This window comes from Hemitrygon akajei, chromosome 10, assembly GCF_048418815.1.
Source record: "Hemitrygon akajei chromosome 10, sHemAka1.3, whole genome shotgun sequence".
Taxonomy (NCBI): Eukaryota; Metazoa; Chordata; class Chondrichthyes; order Myliobatiformes; family Dasyatidae; genus Hemitrygon; species Hemitrygon akajei.
The window spans coordinates 31,103,719-31,123,976 of NC_133133.1; the positions used below are offsets into that span (position 1 = coordinate 31,103,719).

General features: G+C 42.6%; 1 protein-coding gene across 4 annotated transcripts in view; it reads left to right on the forward strand.

Moving 5' to 3' along the window:
* Positions 1-3,911: 3,911 nt before the first annotated feature.
* The window catches only part of lnx2b (ligand of numb-protein X 2b), a 78,345-nt gene continuing 61,998 nt past the window's right edge, over positions 3,912-20,258 (forward strand). For 2 of the 4 annotated variants that reach the window (XM_073058007.1, XM_073058005.1), the window contains exon 1: positions 3,912-4,161. The gene's annotated coding sequence lies outside the window, so the exon portion shown is untranslated. Of the gene's footprint in view, positions 4,162-4,190; positions 4,330-5,327; positions 5,706-20,258 lie in introns of those variants that run through there. The other 2 variants (XM_073058006.1, XM_073058008.1) reach the window with 2 other exon arrangements.

Below are 20,258 nucleotides of genomic sequence, written 5' to 3' on the forward strand. Positions count from 1 at the left end.
TCATCCATGTCCAACATTGGATCTTTTGACAGCTTTACCTGTTTCTCATCTTCATTTCGTGCCTCTAGCACTTCACTCCTCGCTAAGGGCAGGTCTATCTCCTCTCCCTTACTCTCTTTCACTTTACTACTCTCTGTTTTACCACCCTCCAAACCCTCGTGGTACAGGGTCGGTAAAAACGTCTCGGCCAAATCGATACTGGCCAGATTTAAACTGCTCTCGTTCTCAGCTGCCTTTCTCGACATGCTGCGAGTGACCGCGCATGCGGGATAGATCTTGGAATCTAGGGGCGGGGCCGTAACACTCACCGGCTGTCTCGTCAGCGTCATTGCTGACCAAACCTTACCACCAGCTAAATCATTACCCAGAAGGACGTCCGCGTCAGTTCTCGGGAATTCTGATCGCACCCCCATTTCAACTGGTCCAGAGACTAGCTCACAATTCATAATGATCTTATGCAAGGGCACCATTTCCGTCCCTTTTCCTATTCTTTTCACAGCTACCACTCCCATCTTGCAACCAAAATCTAGTACCTTACTGCTAATCAATGACAGTTCAGCGCCCGTGTCTCTCCAGATCCGTACTGGAACTGGTGTACCTCCCTCTCTCACAGACACGGTTCCGTTTGACATACAAGTCTCAGACCCTTCTCGTACTCTGTTTACCCGGGGATTTCTTGTCGATTTACTGATTACCACGGCACATCCGATAGGGACCGCTGCTTTCCCTTTTCCTGTCTCTTTCTTCAGAGCAAAGCACCTAGATGCAATATGCCCCCCCTTTCCACAATTAAAACAGGTCAAGTCCGGAAATCTCTGGCTGTCTTGTCTTTCCCCCTCAATCTTACCACTAGCTCCCGGCGGGACCTCTGCCTCAGTCGACGGGCTTTCTCGATCGTTCCCACGGTCTCTCTGGGAACTTTTATTCGAGGAAAACTTTGTCTTGTGGGTTAGGGCATATTCATCTGCGAACCTAGCAAATTCTGAGATAGACTTATTCGGCTTCTCATTCAAATACATCCGGATATCCTCCGAAACACAACCTTTAAATTCCTCAATCAGAATTAACTCCCTGAGACGCCAAAAATCCTCTTCCACTATCTCTGCTGTGCACCAATGGTCCAAGAACACACCCTTCTCATAGGCAAACTCTGTATACGTCTGATTCCACCCTTTCTTTAAATTTCTGAACGTTTGTCTATACGCTTCAGGTACTAACTCATAACTCCGGAGAATGGCCACCTTTACTTTGTCATAACTCTCGTCCTCTTCCTCCTCCATGGACAACGCCATATATGTCCGCTGTGCCTTCCCTTTTAACACACTTTGTAACAAAACCACCCACTGATCTCTGGGCCACTTCTGATTCACTGCCACCTTTTCAAAAAGCAAGAAATAACTATCAACATCCGTCTCCTTGAACGGAGGTACTAACCTCAACTCCCGACTAACATTAAACCGCTCCTCTCGGTCTGAACCCTGAACTCGTTGCTCTTGCCTTAACTTCTCCATCTCCAAGTCATGTTTCCTCTGTTTCTCTGCCTCCCTCTCCTTCTCGGCTCTTTCCTTCTCTTTTTCAGCTGTTTTAACTGAATTTCGTGCTCTCTTTGTTTCTCAGCTCTTTCCTGCTCCCGTTTCACCTCTAACTCCTTTAGCTGGAGCGCATGCTCCCTTTCTCTCTCTCGGCTCTTTCTTTCTCATTCTCAGCTGCTTCCAGCTGCTTTAACTTAATTGCATGTTCCAACCTTAATTTCTCCAACTCTAACTGAGCCGTCCCACTAGCTGGTACCTTTTCAGGGATATTTTCCAATACCTCAGCTACAAACACATTCTTCCCAATATAATACCGAGTTATTGCCCTTCACACCTCCCACTTTTTCATTGACAACCTCACCTCTGCGAGGTTTAACCCCTTCGCCAAATTTATCAAGTCTGATTTGGTGGCCGCCTCTAGCGCCTCCAGAGTCGGGTTTTCTATAAATTCCCCCACGTCCATCTTTGCTGGTTTCCCGTCTGGCTACCTGCGTAACCAGATCCAAGTTTGGACTTACAAGCCCGATTCACTGGCCTCCCAATTTGGTGTCAAATCCCGGATGAGCCCCCAATTGTTACGTACCCCGTAACTGGGTTGCTTACCAGCAAAGATAGAGAGGTCCGTTGAAGTCTGATGGTACTATTTTTAACAGTATTTATTGATAAAAATACACAAAAATAATATCAATGCAAGCACACAGATAATATACGTCGTCAATACTAAATCTAAAAGCGCGGGTATAATGATAATCAATAAGAAATAGCTCTATCGTTGTCTAGGGGATAATGTATTGTCCGATGGAAATATAAAAGTCACTTTAGTTCAGCCAAGCTGTAGGCTGCAGCCTTTTTGGTTGGAGAGAAAGACGGAGGTTTAACTTGCCCGTTCCTTTTATGATGTCAATCCTTCGAGAGTCATTGGGGGACTGATTTCCCCTTCGAGGTTAGCTAAAGCCGTACTTCCATGGCAAGACCCACCAATTCTGAGGCAAATGGAAAAGGACGCACATGGGCTGGTTCCACTGGCTTTCGCTGTTTCGCTGTTACAGGAGTTCTAGCATTTCTTCTGGTGCATCTGAAGGGGCTGTTCCTCAGACCCTCTTTTATCCTGACTCACAGGGTCTCAGATGTCAATCAGGGTGGGATGATGCAATCCCTCCACCAACCCCCCCCCTCGGTTCATTGCCTGGGGGCTTCGATGCATCGTACAGTATTCAATACACAATCCCGTCTCCAAGAGACAATAGCCGTTATCCATGGTTCCGCCTTTCGGAGGCCAGGACACATTCCAAACTCTTTGTGGATTCTGCATGTCTTTCTCTCATTTCCTGGGTCTCCTGACTCGAATCAATAGCGATCCTGCCATTCTCAAAAAGGAGGGGGCCACGGGCATAACATATCCTTTGAAAATAAATGAACCTTCGAACCTTTGAATTTGGTGGGTTGATAAGAACATGAGAAATGGGAACAGGTGTAGGACAATCAGCCATTTAAGAATCCCTACATGGAGGGATTATTGCAGGCAAGGTGGTGGAGGTCTATGATAGTCGCATAGACCTGATGGGTTGAGCCCTGTTTCTATGCTGTACAACTTTACGGCTCTATAAAAAAAAGACACTGTAAATCTAAAATGTAAATATGAAATACCAGAGATAATAATAAGGATTCTGATGAAGATTCCTGGATCTGAAATGTTAACCATTTGTCTTTTCACTGATGCCAGCTGACCTGCTGAGTGTTTCCAACATTTTTGATTATTATTTTGTATTTCTAGTGTTTACAATTTATCGGACTTTTATGTACTGGAAATAACATGCAGGCCAGTCAGCATCAACAGAGAGAGAACAAGTTAAAACTTCAGCTCATCATCAGACTTCAGGGAATTTCTGTTTTGACCTCAGAACAGATTTTAAATCCTGTGGTAGTTTCAGACTTCCTGCATTTTAAGTTGTTTTGGAAATGATGCCATGTTTTAACAGGTGCCGCACCTGACAGTTCCGTCTGGGGAGTTCGTCCTTTTTAAAAACAACACAAAACGTAGTGTCAATTATTCTATGACTTAACATCGGGAGGTATTAGTTATACTGGACAGATTTCCACTGAATATTAAATTGTGAGTATATAATTCCAGGTGTCTCCCTCTTTCTTTTGGATTGATTTTTGGTATGGCAAATCCAAATATTTACCAGCAAATATTTAGTTGCTAACCTTCCTAAAGTGCAGTCATACTTCAGAGCTAATTATTAAAGCCAAAGGCATGATCACACATTGATGAGGCAGAAAACTCTCAGGGTGGCTAGCTGACGTGCAGGTCTCAGTGCTGACGCTGCCCGCCTCCCTAACGTCAGTTCCTTTCATTTATTCCACCCCCCCCCCCCCTCCCGAAACAGGACTAGGTGAAGAATGAGATTTTAGGCTCAGTTTTAATTGTGAACTTGGCCACCACGGTGACTCATTATCACGGTGAAAGTGGTGTAACTGGGTGCTATACTTGCCGGGAGAAGGACTGATCAGGGTTTTAAAGTGTTTGTTGGCAAAAAGAAGACTTTTGTCCTCTGTTCCTGCTCGCTCAAAAGAGGACTGGTTGGCTTTTGCTAATTCCCTCCCACTTTCCGGAAAGGTTCCACAGGTAGGTTTCAAAACTAAGGTTAGGTGGCGCGTTGGTTGCTGAGAAGTGTTTGGCTGATTGGTTTCAGATTCGGCCACATTATCTGCTGTCCGGCGTTCTTCTTGCGCCGGCTCTTTGTTTCAGACAGCGGCAGCCTGGCGTTAGCTCGGGGACCGAGGAGGGTTCCAGGTAGGTGTCGAGGGAGGGAGTACGCGTGGCTTCAACCGCGAAAGGCAGAAAAGACTGGTCTCTGGTCCAGTGGTGAGCGGCAGAGTCTGCAGTTAAGGTTTTATTTAAAACTAATGCAATTCGAAAGTCCATGACCCTAAAGCAGTGAATTTACATCGAAATGAGGACGGTAATTGAGACCCAAGTGCAGGGTCGATTTCCGCAGATGGATGTGGAACTCGGTGATAGAGCGGGGAACAGGCCCTTCGGCCCACCGAGTCCGTATTGACCACCAGTCGCCCATTCTATACTAATCCCACACTCGCACTAATTCTTCTACTTCCCCACCCACCCCCCGAGAAACTGACACTCGCCCACACGCTAGGGGAAACCTACAGCGGTCAATCGATTTATCAGTCCACATGTATTTGAGACGTGAGCAAAACTTGAACCCCGCACAAAGGGAGAATGAGCAAGCTCCGCGCATACGGCGTCTGAGGTCAGGATTGATCCTGATTCTCTGGATCTGTCAGACGGTGGCTTTCCGAGCAATACACGATGTCGGTCAAACCCAGGCTTTAAGATCGTGCTGTATTTATCTCAGGCGATGGCAATACTGTGTATAAATCGGCTGTAGGATAGCTACCTGTGTAATAATTTACAGAAGGTATTATGATGAAAATGTATCAACATGGTTGTGTGAATGTCAAATCATTTACTGGTCCGGACACCAAGGGACAAATTCCTGTTGTGAATACTTAACGCGACACTGTTAGGCACTTGCAGTTATTGACAGAGCAGCCGGAGTTGCGAAAGTATTGTAGGCGTCGTTAAGTCAAGGGCTTTCTGTTTGACAAGTGTGGAAACACCTCAGACCGACTGGGAATCGGATTTGCCTGATGTAAACCATCCTGTTAAAATGTTCTATTTGTGGACCACTGGAAGATTTGAGCGGACAAAAGAGGTTAAAGTGCAGCAATTTGCTCAAATTTATGGATATCTGTATTTAATAGAGATTATCTTTATAATCTCCAAATCTACGTTTTAAAGGCTTGGCAAGTCCTTCAAAACCATCGTTTTTACATTCGTTTGTAAGGTTGTACATCAAAACAAGCTCTAAACTGGCATCGGGAGTGTTGATGTTTGGAGTTAACTCCTCAGAATCCTTGGTGCCCTGGGATCAAAGATGACTTTTCTTCCATGATATTCTGAGGTGACTGAAGATTGAATGTGGGACAAAGATTCCTGGTGTCTGGTGGAAAGTTTTTAGTGGAAAGGCAGGAAGGAACTTGCAGATGAGGCTGAGTCAGGTCAAACCTGATTTTATTGAATGGTGGTGAAGAACTGAGGGAGCATCTTCTGCACCTAATTCATATGCTCCCTCAGATGGGGTGGAGGTGAGTAGATGAATAATTTGAGAAGTGATGCAAATGCAGGGTTTCTCTCTATTCAGGACATGTTCCAATCAAAGTAAATATATAATGAAATAAATGCCCTTTGCGGGCATTCATAGTAAGTAGAAGAAGCACAATAGTATCAGTGAAAGACCACACCCAAACCGATGGACAAATAACCAATGAGCAAAAGACAACAAACTGTGCAAATACAAACAAAAGTAGAACTAATAAATAACTAACTAAGCAGTAAATATTGAGAACACGAGATGAAGAATCATTAAAAGTGTGTCCATAGGTTGTGGGAGCAGTTCAGTGATGGGGCATGTGAAGTCGAGTGAAGTTATCCCCTCTGGTACAAAACACTGATGCTCGAGGGGTAATAACTATTCTTGAACCTGGTGGTGTTGGTCCCAAGGCTCCTCTACCACCTTCCTGAAGACAGCAGCGAGAAGAAATGGTGGTGGGGTGGGTCCTTGATGATGGATGCTGCTTTCCCATGAAAGCTCTCAGTGTAGATGTGTTTAATGGTGGGGAGGGCTTTTCCCATGATGGACCTACTTTTTCTTGGCCTTTATGTTCAAGGGCATTTGTGTTTCCATACCAGGCTGTGGTGCAACCAGTACTGTCCATCACACATCTATAGAAGTTCGCCCAAGATTTAGATGACATGCCAAATCTTTGTAAACTTCTAAGAAAGTAGAGGTGCTGCCATGATTTACTTGTAATAGCACTTGCATGCTGGACCCAGGCCAGATCCTCTGAAGTAATACCACTGAGGAATTTAAAGTTGCTGACACTCTCCATCCCTGATCCCCAGTGAGCACTGGTTCATAGACCTCTGCTTTCTTCCTTCTGAAGTCAATAATCACCCCCTTGGTCTTGCTGACATTGAGTGAGGGGTTGTTTCTGTGGCATTACTCAGCCAGAGTTTTAATCTCCCTCCTATACGCTGATTCCTACGACAGTGGTGTCATTAGTGAACATAAACATTTATGACCGACAAAGTTGTGAAATTTATTGTTCTGTCGCAGCAGTACAGTGCAAGATATAAATTACTGAAGTTACAAAAATATAGAGAATGCAGAAGAGGCAGAAAAGAGTAATGAACTGTTTTAGAAATCTGATAGCAGAGGGGAAGAAGCTGTTCTAAAATTCTGAGTGTGGGTCTTTAGGCTCCTGTATCTCCTCCCCAATGGTAATAACGAGAAGACAGCATGTCATGAATGGTGAGGGTCCTTGATGCTGGATGCTTCCTTCTTGAGGCACTGCCCCCTGTAGATGTTCCTAATGATGAGGATGGTTGTGCCCTTGATGGAGCTGGCTGTGTCTACAACCCTCTGCAGCCTCTTTCAATCCTGCACATCAGAGCCTCCGTACCAGGTAGTAATGCAACCAATAAGAATATTCCTCACCGTACAGTTATAGAAATCTACAAGTCATTGGTGACATACCAAATTTCCTCAAACTCCTAACAAGGTAGAGCCGCTGGCATACCTTCCTTGTGATTTCATGAGTGTGTTGAGCCTAGGGTAGATCTTCCAAGATGTTGATGCCAAGAAACTTGAAGCTGCTCACTCTTTCCACTGCTGACTTGTCAATGAGGACTGGTGTGAATTCTCCTGACTTCCCCTTCCTGAAGTCCACAATCAATTGCTTGTCTTTGCTGGTGTTGGGTGCGAGGTTATTGTTCAGATATCACTCTTCTGTGCCTCCCTGTCGCTCTCTGTGCTGCTCCCAATGACAGTGGTGTTATCGGCGAACTTATAGATGGTATTTCAGATGTGCTTAGCCCCACGGTCATGAGTGTAGAGAGACCAGAGCTGGGAACTAAGCACACATCTTTGAGGAATCACTGTGTTGATGTCAGTGAGGAGGAGATGTTGTTATTGATCTGCACTAACTGTGGTCTTTTGATAAAGAACTTAAAGATCCAGTTGTGGAGTGAGGTACAGATGTTCAGAATTGGAACCTTGTTGATCAATACTGAGGGTTTGATGATGTAGAATGCTAGACTGTGATTGATCATTAACTGTTGACTGGGTACTCCAAAGCCAAATGGAGAGGCAGTGAGGTTACATCTGCTATAGATCTGTAGGTGAATTGCAGTGGGTCCAGGTTACTGCTTAGGCAGGAATTTATTCTAGCCTGGACCACATGGATTTGATATTCTCTCCTTTTGCACCTTCAGTAGTCATGACAGAGGGAATTTCATGAGTTTGTAGATATGTTGCACTTTTCTGAGAGGTTTCAAGAACATTCTTGAACCTTTAGCTCAATCTGCTTTGCTCTGTTGCATTAACAGGGTGTCTTCTTTGGGAGTCTGGCATTGGATATTCACGTGATGTGGCCTGCCTAGCAGAAAGTAATTAGAAACTCTTGCTGGGGACGTTGATGTGGGTTTGCTTATTCCCTCCATGGATTTGAAGGATTTTGTGGAAACAAAAGCTATAGTTGGTACAGTCAAGAAATCATGCAGGATGGCAGGGATATGTGACTGTGAGCATTGTGAAGATTTTGAAGTGTTGATCTTAAAGCACATATTTTCACAACTTGGTGAAAGGTTATATTAGTATATTTATATAAAAGGCAATGTACCAAAAATGCTCTACTGATTTTGTATTTATTTCCAGCTGCTGCCTGCCTCAATTTTTATTTCAGCATTCTCCACAACACCTGTTTAACTCCATAATGCCATCCCAACAAGGCTGTAACTGAACATTTACTTGTAGCTTCTATTCCCCGACTGGTTTACCTTGCTGCTGTCTTGCTACCCAGACTCAAATAGATACAATTGATTGGGGGAGGAGTGCGGGGGAGTCTCAAGAAATTCCAAATAGAAATGATGGAAATAATAACCGAAACATTGACTCATGTTTTCTTTAGTTCCGCTGATGCTGCTGAACTTGCTGAGAACTTCAGTTCTTACTGCACGAGTATATGAAAACTTGGATCACAGCTTGATTGTTTTTAAATTTGATGAAACTCAGACCTAAAGACATTATTTACTGCGGCAAAGCATGTGCACATATAAGTCGTTAGAGAACAAATTCCTGCAGAGGTAAGCTAATGGTGAGGAATTAGTATTAGTTAACCAACAGAAAACACAATTAATAGGTCTTTTTCAGATTGAAACAACAATATCCGTGGGTTTCCACAGTGACCTGTATGGCCATGGATATTTCACATTAATAGAATGTAAAACAGTACAGGCGCTTTGGGTCACAATACGATGCTGACCTTTTAACTTGCGCTACGATAAATCTAAACCTTCCCTCCTACATAACCCTCCATTTTTCTATCATCTATTTACCTATCTAAGAGTTACTTAGAGGTCCCTAAGTGACTCTACCACTACCCCTGGCAAGGTGTCCCACACACTCACCAGTCTCTGTGTAAATAAAAAACTTGACATCTTTCATATCTCCCCTATACTTTCCTCTGATCACCTTAAAGTTATACCCCACTGTATTAGCCATTTCCACCCTAGAAAAACGTCTCTGGCGGTCCACTCAATCTATTCCTCTTATCATAAGACCACAAGATATAGGAGCTGAATTAGGCCACTTGGCCCATCAAGTCTGCTTCACCATTTCATCGTGGCTGATCCAATTTTCCTCTTTGTCTTAAAAGTAAAAAAGACTTGGCCTCCACAGCTGCCTGTGGCAAAGAATTCCACAGGTTCTCTGAACAGGGGCACCTCTTTTTCCCTTATTGGGGGAGGGAGAGAGAGAGAACCTGTGGTATATTGAATTACTGGATGAACGAGCAGTCTTTGGGGTACTGCAAGTCTGTGTCTTTATTGACGCTTTAGTGCTTGGTGGAGGTGGCTGTTGTCTTTTGCTGGTAGGGGTTGGGGGTGCCGTTGCCGGTGCCGTTATCTTTGCAACAAAGCCATCAATTGCATTATCCAAATCACTGACATATAACTTAAAAAGAACTGTTCCCAACACAGACCCCTGTGGAACACCACTAGTCACCAGCAGCCAACCAGAAAAGGTTTCCTTTATTCCCAGTCTTTGCCTCCTGCCAATCAGCCACTGCTTTATCCGTGCTAGAATCCTTCCTGTCATTCCTTGGCCTCACAGCTTGTTAAGCAGCCTCATGTGTGGTCCTTGTCAAAGGCCTTCTGAAAATCCAGTACATAACATCAAGCAATTCTCCTTTGTCTATCCTGCTTGTTACTTCTTCAAATAATTCCAACAAATTTGTCAGCCAAGATTTTCTCTTGAGGAAATCATGCTGACTGTAGCCTGTTATATCATGTACCTCCAAGTACCCTGAGAACTCATCCTTAATAATCAACTCCAACACCTTCCCAACCACTGAGGTCAGACTAATTGCCCTATAGTTTCCTTTCTTCTGCTTCTCTCCCTTCTTGAAGAGTGGAGTGACATTTGCAATTTTCAAGTCTTCCAGAACCATTCCAGAATATAGAGATTCTTGAAAAAATATTACTAATGCCTTCATGATCTCTTCAGCCACCTCTTTTGGAACGCTTGTGTGCCCACCATCTGGTCCAGGTGGCTTACCTACCTTCAAACCTTTCAGTTTCCCAAGAATGTTCTCTCTAGTTAAAATAACTTCATGACCCCTGGCACCTGGAACTTCCACCATACTACGAGTGTCTTCCACACTGAAGAATGAGGCAAAATACTTAATTCAGTTTGTTTGCTGTTTCGTTGTCCCCCAACTTCCCACTAATTTTTGCTGTATTATATGCCCTCTCTTTGGCTTATACGCTGGCTTTGGCTTCTCTCATTAGCCACAGTTGATTCATCTTTCCTTTAGAATACCTTTTTTTAGGATATACATATTATGATCACTTGCCTGTAAGGGTTCTTTTACCTTGAGATCTCTAATCAATTCTGGTTCATTGCACAACACCCAATCCAGAATAGCTGATCCTCCAGTGGGCTGAACCACGAGCTGCATCTCATAGGCATTCTAAAAATTCCCTCTCAGGGAATCCAACACCTACCTGATTTTCCCGATCTATTTCCATATTGAAGAACCCCATGACTATTGTAATATTGCACTTTTGGCATGCATTCTCTATCTCCCCTTGTAATTTGTGGGCCACATCCTTACTGCTGTTTGGGGGTGGGGTCTTTATACCCATCCCATCAGGGTCTTTTTTACCCTTGCAGCTCCATCCACAATGATTCAACACCTTCCAACCATACGTCTCCTGTTTCTAATGATTTGAGTTCATCTTTTACCAATAGAGCAACACCATCCCGTCTGCCTTCCTGCCTGTCCTTTCGATACAATGTGTATCCTTGGCCATTAAGCTCCCAGCTGTAATGTTCGATTCAGTGATGCCTACAACGTCATACCTGCCAATCTGCAGTTGTGCTGCAAGTTCACCTACTGTATTCCACATACTGTGCATATTCAAATACAACACTTCAGTCCTGTCAACAGCCTCTTCTCACTACACATTGCCCCTGTTTGTAAACCAGCTACATCATCTTCAGCCTTTCCTTTGATACTTCTTGCATTGAAATATGTGCAGCTCATGACATTAGTCATACCACACTCAGTCTTTTGACTCCTAACTTTGTCTGATGCCTTACCAACATCTGCCTCCATAAACTCTGCACTAACTGTTCTGGCACTCAGGTTCCCATCCCCTTGCAGCTCTAGTTTAAACTCCACCGTGCAGCATTAACAATCCTTCCCCCTCCAGTTCAGATGCAAATTGTCCCTTCTGTGCAGGCCTGACCTTCCCTGGAAGAGAGCCCAATGATCCAATTATGCCCTCCATCCTACAATAACTCTTTAGTAATGTATTAAACTGTATAATCTTCTTAGTTCTGGTCTCACTAACACGTGTCATGGATAGCAATCCTGAGACCACAACCTTGGCATCACAACACCATGAGACATAGGAGCAGAATTAGACCATTCCGCCCATTGAGTCTGCTCCGCCATTCAACTTCTGCCTTAAATATACCTATGGACTTGGCCTCCACTGCAGTCTCTGACAGAGCGTTCCACAGATTCACTACGCTCTGTCTAAAAATATTCTTCTTTATCTTTGTTCTAAAACGTCACCCTTCGATTTGGAGGCTCTGAGTTACTGTCAGCCTGAAACTCTCTGGCCACTCTTCCCTGACATCTCTTATTAACAGGGCATTTTCACCCACAGAACTGCCACTCACTGGATTTTTTATTTGTTTTTCACACTGTTCTCTATAAACTCTAGAGACTGTTTCAGCATGAAAATCCCAAGAGATTAGCAGTTTCCGAGATACTCAAACCACCAACAATCATTCCACAGTCGACAGAAGACACTTGGATCACATTTCTTCTCATGCTGATGTTTGATTTGAACAACTGAACCTCTTGACCATGTCTGTATGCTTTTATGCATAGTGTTGCTGCCATATAGTTGACTGATTAGCTATTTGGATTAACAAGCATGTGTACAGGTCCTCTCTCTGTAGCCGTTACACTTTATTCAGCATTGTTATTGTTTGTCTTGTTCTACCTCAATGCACTGTGTAATGATTTTATCTGTATGCACAATGTGTAAGGCAAACTTTTTCACTGTATCTTGGTGCATGTGACAATATTAAACCAATTCCAATTCCAGCAACTGGCCTTTGACCTGCTTGGGGAGACATGTTCTATTAGTGCTGCAGAGAACTACCTGATTGTAGTAGTTATAACCAAGAATCACAAGAATTAATTTAGCCACTTGTATCCTGGTTCCTGTTTGAATTTCTGGAGTAGTGCATTTCAGGTGAGGAACTATTCTCCCTGCCAGAGAAGACAAATTCTTATATGAAAAGGTATTGAAAATAGAACACTGTACTTCAAGTTTCTTCAGCCATCCCAAAGAGTCCCCAAAAAACCTGGAGTCTAATGTGGAAAATGTGAGAAGAAAAAAAGAATTTTTAAAAAGGTGTCCATGCTATATGGCTATGAAATGGTGAGAACCGAGTTAATGATTGCACATATATAGTGTGATCTGCATGTTGTATTTAGAAGACGCAGAAGGTAAACATCCCGAGACAAAGCAATTAAGGCAACAAATGGTACTTTGCAAGGGTGTTGGAGCAAGGATATCCTGCTGAGATTGTATTGGGCTTTGCTGAGACCATATTTTGAGAGCTGTTTAGAATCTGCAGCTCTGTGACTGAAGAACCGTCGTGACAATGTAGTGTGGATTTCCGAGATTGTTGTTCCTTCCCAGGAGCCTGAGATTCAGTTCCCTCTTGGTAGGGAGCTGAGAACAGGAAGTTGCAATCTTAAGGATCAGACGTTGACCACTTAGCCCTGAATTGAAGAAAACACTTTATACCTGGAGTACTGTAAATATCTGAGAATGGACATATGGAGAAATGTGGTGCACAGTCGGGTGTATATTCAGGGCTGTGTCAATGGGTTTTGGATAGTTAAGGTGTCAAGCCACAGTTTCAGATTGATTTTAGTTAATTGTGGAACATTCTTGAGGGAGGCAAACCGCAAGCCTTATTCTGCCTGTACCGTTTGTATCGCAAAGATTTAAGATTTAGCATTTCGATAGTAAGAGTGACAGAGACTGGACAGAGACTTTTTTCCCTGGAGCAGTGGAGATTAAGGTGGGTGGGGGGTCATGATTGAGGTATATAAAATTGAGGGATATGGACAGAGAAGGCAGCAGCAAATTGTCCCCCGATCAGAGATGTGTAAAACTGGGCCTAAGGTTAGGGTAACGGGTAAAAGATTTAGAGGGGATATTGGGGAGGTCTTTTCTTCACCTAGAGGGTGGAATGCACTGCTAGGGAGTGCAGAATCAGACTCTCAGGCAGCATTTAAGGAATGTCTGGGCATGAACTAAAGGCTGGAAAATGGGCTGAATATGGTTGGGTGCACTCTGGTTGGCATGGTTGTGGGCTGAATGCTCTGTTTCTATATAATTTCAAAATCAAACAAGCTGTACTGTTAGTTCAAATCTGTGAGACTAGAGCGTTCTGTTTAATTTACTTCCTGCTATTCAGAACAGTTTAACATTCCTGACCGTACCATTGGCCTACGTAGGAAGTACAAATTGGGCGAGTCCTAATCGACCTGACAAAGGTGAAGAAATTTTAGTCTGACCTGACTTGTTCAGCAGATACTGAAGTAGTTTCTATTTGCATTAGCATTAAATGTAACTGACAAGATTATAAATAACTTAATGAAGTTGAAAACTACCCATTAAAAGCCAATCACAATTCTGCTGCAATCCTTTCAAAGATAAGGGTCTATTAAAGAAAGCTTTTCATCAATTTGACCACTGTGGGCTCGGAAAAGATTCATCAGATTTATAATTCAGATATCACAATGCTCTTTCCTAGATGTGCTAATTTGACCTTTGTAGCTTGGCGGCTTCCAGAAGTAGCTATTCCCAGATGCTTGTCACAGTGGCCTGTTGCTCAATGTGATTTGGATTCCATACACCATTCTCACATCTCCCATTATCACCTTCTGATTTCCCCACCTCCTTCCCTCTTTCGGTCCCTTACTTTAGAAAGATATTTGGAGTTAGAAGTAGTCCAGTAATGGAGAGCTGAGGTGAGAGGTTTGCTCTATCAAGAGAAGCCGAACAGACTGAGCCTACATTCTTCCAAATTTACAAGAATGAGCATGATCTAATGTAAGATGTCTCGATGTTTTTCCTAGAATGAGGCAATGCAGTTTCAAGGTAAAGGCTTGCTCATTGAAACAGAGATATAGAAATTTCTTACAGAGGGTGCTGAATTTCTGAAATTCTGTACCTCAGAGTTGCAGAGACTAGCTCATTAGAAGTATTTACAGATACATTTTTGAAAGATCGGGGGATTGAAGGCTATTTGGCACAGAAAAAGTTGAGGCCTAAGATAGATGAACCATGATTAGACAGATTGGTGGGGAAGGCCCTAGGGGCCTGCTCTTATTTTCGTGTGGTCATCTTTAGTTTGTGCTGATGACCCCTTTTCTTCATAGAAGATTCAAGTATTCCAGTATTTTGAAAATTATTTCAAATATGTCCTTAAGATTATGATTTTGAAGCCATTTTATAAAATATTATAATCGAGATTTCAATTCTGCTTCTTATAAACAGAATGGACATTGCATGTGTGTGTGGAAATACCTTTCCAAAGTGGTCTATGATAAATTGTTAAATATGCTTATTTGGAATTAAGGCTATATGTATTATTTTTACTTTACTAAAATCCAAAATGCTGGAAGTATGTAATAGATCAGGCAGCAAAATTATGAAAAGTGAAAGAGTTAACATTCTCAGTCAGATTTTGAAATGTTCACTTCATTTCTCACTCCAGAGTGTTTTCAACATTTTCTGTTTTATTTTTATATCCAAGTTCCAATATTTGCTGTTTTAAAATTTTTATTTAATCTAGTTCGTCATTGGATGAGTGTATATTGGCCGTTGTGTCCTGCCATTGGTGACATCTGCATTGGTTTCATTACCCTTGTATAAGATCAGCTTTGGCTTTAAATGCTTCATTCAGTGCTCTACAGGAAGAGACTTTCAGACTCTGCCGTCGTTTGTGCAGAGCTCTTCTTGCCTTTAGCTCTGAAGAGTCCTGCTTTAATTTTAAGTCTTTGTTACCTTGTTCTGAACCCTTTTTCAAGGAGTGAAAATTAATTTTGTTGTCCTGTTGAATTCAACAATCATGTCTCAATTAGGGCATCCCTCTTGGTGTTTTTCCACAGAATATAACTCTAGTCAATGGAATCAGTGGTTATAACTTAATTTATTTAATCAGTGTCCTTCATTGGCGTGGAAGGCATTTCTTAAACACCCATTTTGCAGCTCCATGCCAGCTTTTGCTAGAGTGGAATAGGGTACATACTTGAAAAGCTTCTGAACATGTACCACCAGGCTCAAGAGCAGCTTCTCTCCCACTGCTTGAAGATTCTTGAATGAACCCCTTTTCACATAAAGATGAATTCTTGATCTCTCAATCTACCTCATTGTGAGCCTTGCACTTTGTCTAAATGCATTGCACTTTCTCTATAAATGCAACGCAATATTCTGCATTCTGTTTTATTTCCCCCTTGTTTCTACTGTTTTATATACTTGTGGATGGAGTGATCTGTTTGAAGGTACAAACAAAGCCATTCACTGTATCTCTGTACATGTGACCATAATATATCAATTACCTGTTTGAGTGAGCACTACATTTCAAATCAGGCTATCCAGCACTAGGACTGCATGCTATTCAGCTTAAGGAGTCTCTGCAATTCCATCATGGTCCATTTATTCTCTCTCTCAACTCCATTTTCCTGCCTTCTCCCTGTAAAACGCACTTACCTATCAATCTTTAAATCTACCCAATGACTCACAGCCATCAGTGGCAGTGAATTTACAGGTTCTCCTCCCCCTGGCTAAAGAAATTCCTTTTCATTGCTGTTCTAAATGGACATCCCTCTATTCTGAAGCAGTGCCCTCCTGGTCCTAGCCTCTCCCACTACAGGAGACGTTCTTTCCACATCCACTCGTATCTCGCCCTTTCAATATTGTACAGCAGGGTTTCTCAACCAGGGTTCTGTGAGAGGTCACTGAGGGTTCTGCGGGAGATCGTGAACTTCGCGCAATGTGCGATGCTGTTACTTGCAGTGGTGGCAGTGATCGAGCACCTCAATTAGCAATCTGTTAGAGGTCTCTCACCCCAATATGGCAGCGTGCAGTCGGACCGTGTTTACTTGGTTGAGTCTATGGGATAGGGCACTGGTGTGCACTGTATTACACGGCGGGGAGGATGGTAGGAGTATGAAGTGCGTTTTCCAAGCATTGAATGGACTTGACCAACTTGGGCTGGAGCGTCATCCTCTCCCTCCTGAATTACCTCCCCCAAATTTCCCTTAAGCGCCGCCGCCTGAACTATGGGAGCGAACAAACTACCAGTAGAGTCAAAAATTAGAGGGAAATTTTCATTCTAAAGACAGTCCAGAGTGGTGATATTTGAAAAGGAGGTGTGAGATGGAAGAGGAGGATTCTAGGCCTCAGCCTACCGACAATTCTGATAAAGTTAATGATGAAGAATTACAGTCTTTGGAGTCATTTCACTACACTAGTGCAGCAACAAACACAAAAAAAAGTCCGTCTTTGCAATGAAAGCTACTTATTGTGTTTTACATGGACTGGTGATTCCATTGTGCCTCGTCTGTGGTAAACAACTTACACACCTAACAGTGGCTTCAGCAAAATAGTAAACTGCAAATCACAGTCATATGACACTGGTAATTTTAAATGACTGTTGGAAGCTCCAACAGATTTAAAATTTTGAAACCAAAGTCAATCAGTAAAAGGGTTCAGGAAGCAAGTTATTTAATAGTTTTAGGACCAGTTCACTGGAGAATGTTTTTTTAAAAAACTGTGAAAACCTGGACAAAGGGAACACCAATCTCCTGCTACATACAGAAATCCAGTGGCTTAGCAGAGGAAGATGTCTTAGCAAGGTGTTTGAGCTGAAAGGAGAATTGCAGGAGAACTTTCAAGAAAATAATAGATCAGATTTTGGAGAGTGCTTTGAAGATGAAAAATAGCTGCAGAAACCAGCCTACATAACAGGCATTTTTCATCATTTGGACAAGTCTTTGTAAGGCCCTGGAGAAAATGTTTTGACTTCAGGTGACAAGATTCTTGGATGTAAAAGGAAACTGAATCTTTGGAAAAATCCTGTTGCAAAAGGTAATCTTGAAGTGTTTCCACTGCTGCTTGGGCCTGTGAGTGAAGAAGGGTATTAGAAAGTCTCGAGTTTTATTGAAAACCACCTGGAAGAACTGTAGAACAAAATTGAACAGTATTTTGCCTCCCTTGGAACACACGTGGGGTGAGGGACCCTTTCTCTGAATCTTCTGATCATGAACTCAAGATGAGATTTACTGACCTGCCCCTGAACAAGTTCTGAATTTCTGTAAAAGAGTATCCTGCCATCCATTGGAAAACAATGAACATTTTGCGGCGGGTTCAACTTCTAACGTGTGTAAGCAAGCATTAAGAGCAAGGATAGAAGTCGTCTCATTTCAGTTGAAGGTGAAATCCGCGTGTTTCAAGTTCGCCCCAGAATTGAGAGATTTATTATGTTGTACCTTATGAGTTTTTGAATTTATGAAAGGGAAAGAAAGAGATTAATTTCTAGAAAGGTAAGCTAAGCTTAACTACCTTTTTTTTGTAAGGAAGACTGGCTAAAAATTCATTCTCTACTCAAGAGCATTGAAAATTATTTTTGGATTATTGTATGTACATCTCCCTGATCATGCTAACGTATGGTGAGCTCTAGATATGATAATTTTTATGCAGGGGTTTCCTGGCACCAGAAAATTATTTCAAGGGTTCCTCCAGGGCAAAAAAGTTGAGAAATGCTGTTCTATATGTTTCAATGAGATCTCCCAACATTCCTCTAAAGTCCACCGAGTACAGTCCTCTTAACTCCTAGAGCCATAAAATGCTCCTCGTATGTTAATCTTTTCATTCTTGGAATCATTCTTGTGAGCCTCTTCGAGACCTTCTCCAATGCCAACACATCTTTTTGTAGTTAGGGGGCTGAAAACTGCTCGTAATACTCCAAGTGCAATCTGACCAATGCCTTATAAAGCTTCAGCATTATATCCTTGGCTCTGAAGCTCCAAAGTTGCAGAATGAACTCTGTTACAGATCTGAACATTTGAAAGTGAAAAGATAAATTGCAAGACATGTGGCTTTAAAAATAAGTACAAGGGCAAAGGTGCAGAGAAAATATGTAAAATCCTTGGTGTTGCCTGGTTGAGGTGTAACCAGGAATGAAGAGATGTGAGAAAGTGATGACACTAATATTATTTATAGAGCCAAGAAGTTCAAGTTGCTATGAAAATATACAAAAGTTATGCAGGGTGCTGAGTAATTTTCACTGTTGGAAGCCAAAGGAATCTGAGGGAACTTCTTTAAGACTTGTACAGCAAGTTCTTATCAAGAACAACACGAGTGAATCTGCAGATGCTGGAAATAAATAAAAACACAAAATGCTAGCAGAACTCAGCAGGCCAGACAGCATCTATGGGAGGAGGTAGTGACGACGTTTCGGGCCGAAACCCTTCATCGAGAGTTCTGATGAAGGGTTTCAGCCCGAAACGTCGTCACTACCTCCTTCCATAGATACTGTCTGGCCTGCTGAGTTCTGCTTGCATTTTGTGTTTTTATTTTCTTATCAAGAACGTTGTTTGTCAGAGGAATTACCTAAATGTGTTCCTAAGAACCCGCAAAGAAAACTCAAAGATATGGGAAACAAAAAAAACCCACATTATTACTTTCAGTATATGATTCCATCATTAAGTTTGGGACCTGGAAAAAAAGTGTTCTTGGAACAGGTGACTGTTGACCTGGGTTACCTCAAAGGAGCTGACTAACTGATTGTCTAGCCATTATCACCTGCAGAAGATCTATCCAACCTTCCTGCTTGGAAATTCTTAGATGGGTCCAAGGAGAGTTCAAATGCCCCATCTAGGTCTCCTTGAAAACCTATCCAGGTATGATTTACCAGATACATCCTTGTTTATCACTTTGTTGCTCTGAAGGCTGCACAAAAAAGCAGGCCAGGGCATCCCATTGTAAAATCTTCATTAAAGGAATGTGGGAATTGTAAACTGAGCCAGCATTCAATTGTCCATTCGGAGATCCTCTTGGGAAGGTGGTGCTGAGCTGACCTCCTGAACCACTGCAGTCCTTGAAATGTCGGTATACTACAGAACCATAATTGTAACACGTGTGAATCTGCAGATGCTGGAAATAAATAAAAAAAACACAAAATGCTGGCAGAACTCAGCAGGCCAGACAGCACCTATGGGAGGAGGTAGTGACGACGTTTCGGGCTGAAACCCTTCATCAACAACCATAATTGTTCTGTGTCCAAGGTTCACTCACAATTTTTCAGGGTGAAGAACATTATGCCGATATCCAACCTCTTTTCTAACACTGGTGGATATTGGATGGGGAGAATGCAGGAGAATGGGTTGAGAGGGATAATAAATCAACTGTGGGGCGAGTTCCAGGATTTTGACCTATTGATGGTGAAGGAATGGCAGTATGTTTCCTAGATGAGATGGCGGGAGGATTGATGGGAACTTCCAGATGATTTTCCCATGCTGTTGTTGCCCTGGTCCTTTGAGCTGATAGAAGTTATGGGTTTATAATGTGCTGTTATAAGGACTCTCTGTGAGTTACTCCAGTGCATCCTGTAGATGAAATGAACTGCTGCTTCTCAGCTCCGTGAGCTTGTTCAGAATGTAGATGAGTCACAGACCACGAAGGTTCCAGACCCTTCCCGAACTGAAGGAGGTCCGAGACAGGTTTTAGTAATGTATCACAGCTGCCTGTATCACCCTCTTATTTGGGACTAGGATATCCATCTGTATTCCAATTCTAGATTGTTACTCAGTAATTCCTGATGGAAGTACTTGAACTATATTCAATTTCTGTAATCCTTGGGATGCAGAGGAGAAGGATTGGTTCCTGTGAAGGTATATTGATCAACAAGGAATCAACAGTTCAGAGGGAGAAAAGGGGAATTATACCCTAAACAATATATTCCCCTGCATTTA